Consider the following 4,082-nt stretch of genomic DNA (forward strand, 5'->3'; position numbering starts at 1 on the left):
GTGTGTGTGTGTGTGCAAGCATGTGTTGTAGTGTGGTGTGTTGCGTGACGAATAAAGACTCTTCCTTCTCTCCCTCTCATTTTCTTCATTCATCAGCTCCTCAAAGTACTCCTTCCACCTTCTCAACACACTCTCCACACTAGTCAGCACATTCCCATCAATATCCTTCATCACCCTAACCTGTTGTACATCCTTCCCAGCTTGGTCCCGTTGCCTTGCCAGTCGGTACAAGTGCTTTTCTCCTTCCTTACTGTCCAACCTCTGATACACCTCGTCGTATGCCTTTTCCTTTCCCTTTGCCACTTCTCTCTTTGCCTTCCCCTGTCAACTTTCTTCATCTCTCTGAGTATCCCATTTCCTCTTCACCAACCTATTCTGCTCTATGCGCTCCTGTACTTCCTCATTCCACCACCAAGAGTCCTTGTCTTACTTCCTTCCCACATGATACACCGAGTACCTTCTTGGCCGTCTCCCTCACCACTTCTGCAGTTGTTTCCCTGTCATCTGGTTACCGTTCATTTCCCACCTATTGCCTGCCTTACCTCTTCCCTAAATTGCATACAACACTCTTCCTTTATCAACTTTCACCATTTTATAGTTGGCTCTTCTTTCACTCTCTTCCTCTTCTTGGCCTCCAGAGTCATCCTGCAGACCACCATCCGATGCTGCCTAGCAACACACTCCCCTATCACCACTTTGTAGTCACTAATCTCTTTCAGATTGCACCTCCTGCATAAGATGTAGTCCACCTGTGTGCACCTTCCTCCACTCTTGTATGTCACCCTGTGTTCCTCCCTCTTATTGAAATACGTATTCACAACAGCCAATTCCATCCTTATGGTGAAATCCACCACCCTCTGTCCTTCAACATTCCTCTCCTTGACACCATACCTACCCATCACCTTCTCAACTATGTCTCTGGTCCCTTCGCCAACATGCCCATTGAGATCTGCTCCAACAACCACTCTCTCTCCCTTGGAGACCACTACATCCAACTCACTAAAGAATTCTTCTTTCTCTTCCATCTCACACCCAACTTGGGGAGCATATGCACTGACCACATTCATTATCACCCCATCAATTTCCAGCTTCATGCTCATCACTCTGTCCGACACTCTCATCATCTCCAAAACACTCTTGACATATTCTTCCTTCAAGACAATCCCTACCCCATTTCTCCTGCCATCCACTCAATGGTAGAACAGTGTGTACCCGGCTCCGATACTCCTGGCCTTACTCCCCTTCCACCTGGTCTCTTGTACACAGAGTGTACCTTCCTTCTCTCCATTATGTCAGCCATCTCTCCCTTTCTTTACACTTGATAGTGCCAACGTTCAAAGTTCCTACTCACCTGCCCCTCTTCCTCACCCGCTGTCTCCGGACACGCCTTCCCCCTCTTCTTATTCTTCGGCCGACTGTATCGCAATTTTCACTGGCACCCTGTTGGCTAATGGCACCAGTGGCGGTCATTGTTAACCCGGGCCTCGACCAATCCGGTATGGAAATCTGATTTGTTGTACGCATGTTTGATTTGACATGGTTTTTATGCTGGATGGTCTTCCTGACGCAACCCTCTCTATTCATCTGGGCTTGGGACTGGCACTGATGAAACACTGGCTTGTGCACCCTCAGTGGCTAGATTATCTGTAAAAACAACTTATAGGTCTTTGGGCTGCTCCCGCTAGGGGTCGCCACAGCGGATCACCTGCCTCCAATATCTTCTGTATCTGTAAAAACAACTAATAAGACAAATCCAAGATTGGCATTGCACTGCATTGTATTGACTTTGATTGACTTTGACTTTGAGATGATCTCAGATCCTATTATCTAAAAAAAAACACTCCTGCCTGGATTCCTTGGGTCTCAGGCAATTCCCAGTGCCTTAAAACATCAAATCTTGCCCTAAGACAAGTTTTTAATTTCATGATTATTTATTGTTCCATAAATATTTCCACTTATATGTCTTTGTGTGTGCATTAAAATTGAGAGGTTCTATTGGGTACAAGAGTACAAGGGTCTGCCAAAAAAGCATCGGCAGTCACCTCTTACGATCGCGATAGAGTCATGGATATAAAAACTTCTCTAAACGAACAACTTTGGGACTTTTTATCCGTGGAAGCAGAGTTGCCGGCTGAAATTCTACGCGGGAAGACGCTCAACAACAACAACCAAAATGGAGCCGCTGTTCCACGAGCGGGCCCACGGAGGAAGCACCATGGTAAACGAGGTGGCATTCGGGTCAGAATGAGGATGCAACCTTACCGTCCACCTCTGCCAAGCATCCTTCTTGCCAATGTTCAGTCCCTGGAGAACAAGATGGATGAACTTCGAGCGAGGATTAAATTCCAACGAGACAAGGAACCGTTGCGTCCTCTGCCTGACGGAAACATTGTTGAACCCACTGGTGCCGGATGAAGCTATCCGTCCAGCCAAGTTCTTCTCCGTGTTCTGCGGCAACAGATCGGGGGAGTCGGGGAAATCCAAAGGTGGAGGCGTCGGTCTAATGGTAAACAACCGCTGGTGTAACCCCAACAACACCAAGTTTCTCTCCCGCTCCTGCTCGCCGAACCTGGACCATCTTAGGCCGTCCATTTTATCTCCCCCGGGAATTCAGCACGGTCATCATTACAGCCTTTTATATCCCACCGCAAGCGGACACCGACACAGCACTGTCGGACCTGTATGATGTGTTGTGCGGATTTCAAAACAAACATCCCGACGCGGCTGTGGTGGTGACTGGGGACTTTAACAGGGCCAACCTTAAAAAAGTTCTGCCTAATTTCCACCAACACATCACGTGTGCCACCAGGGGAGATAGAACTTTGGACCACTGCTACACACCTTACAAGAACGGATACAAGACCGTCTCGCTCCCTGTTTTCGGGAAATCTGACCACACCCCGATCTTGTTCCCGTTTACAGGCCTCTCGCGCGAGAACTGGTGGTGGTCAGGGAAGTGAAGCGGTGGACGGACCAATCAGAGGCTGCGCTTCAGGACGCACTCGCTGACGTAGACTGGTACATGTTCCAATCAAGTTCAAGTGACGTCAGCGGGTTTACTGATGTTGCGGTGAGCTTTGTGACTACAGTAGCCGATAGCATCGTTCCCACGGTGAAAGTTAGGATATTTCCAAACCAGAAACCGTGGGTTGATAAATCCATCCGTAGGCTCTGAATGCTCACATGGCTGCTTACAACGACGGTCTTGTATCTCTTGTATGTCTTGGACGCTAAAAGGGCGTACAGGGAGACTGTGGAGCTTCAGATGGCGCGGGGGGACACAAGACGCTTGTGGGAAGGGCTGCGGACGATAACAAACTACAAGAGAAGCTCCTCCCAGCCACGAGTGTGGACGCCTCCCTAGCCAACAAACTGAACTCCTTTTATGCGCGGTTTGAGTCTGGCAACAGCACCGCTAGCTCATTGGCTTGTTGGAGTTACACCGCTGGGGATGAGCGCGCACTGTCAGTGTCCATGCACCAGGTCAGGAACGCTTTGATGCGGGTGAACACCAGGAAAGCTGTGGGCCCAGACGACATATCTGGGCGAGTACTGAAAACCTGTGCTAAGTAGCTAGCTTAGCAAGCACATGTCCAGCTCCCTCACCCTGAATACAGGATACCCCCAGGGTTGCATCCTCAGCCCCCTACTGTACTCCCTGTACACACATGACTGTGTGGCCAGGTCCAGCTCCAACACCATCATCAAGTTTGCTGACGACACCGTGGTCGTGGGCCTGATCACCGACTGCGATGAGAAGGCCTACCGCGAGGAAGTGGCTGACCTGTCACTCTGGTGCCAGGACAACAGCCTACACCTGAACGTCAGCAAAACTAAGGAGCCGATTGTGGACTTTAGGCGAGGATTACAATCGAGGACGCACACGCCCTTGGTGATTAATGGGACTTCTGTTGACAGGGTGAGTAACTTCAAGTACCTGGGAGTCCACATCACAGAGGATTTAACATGGACTTTACAAACAGACACTCTGGTGAGAAAGGCGAGGCAGCGTCTTTACCACCTCAGGCAGCTGAGGAAATTCCGGGTCTCGGTGAGAATCCTTAAGTCCTTCTACAGTGGAG

The sequence above is a fragment of the Zeus faber genome, assembly GCF_960531495.2.
Source record: "Zeus faber genome assembly, chromosome: 10".
Classification (NCBI taxonomy): Eukaryota; Metazoa; Chordata; class Actinopteri; order Zeiformes; family Zeidae; genus Zeus; species Zeus faber.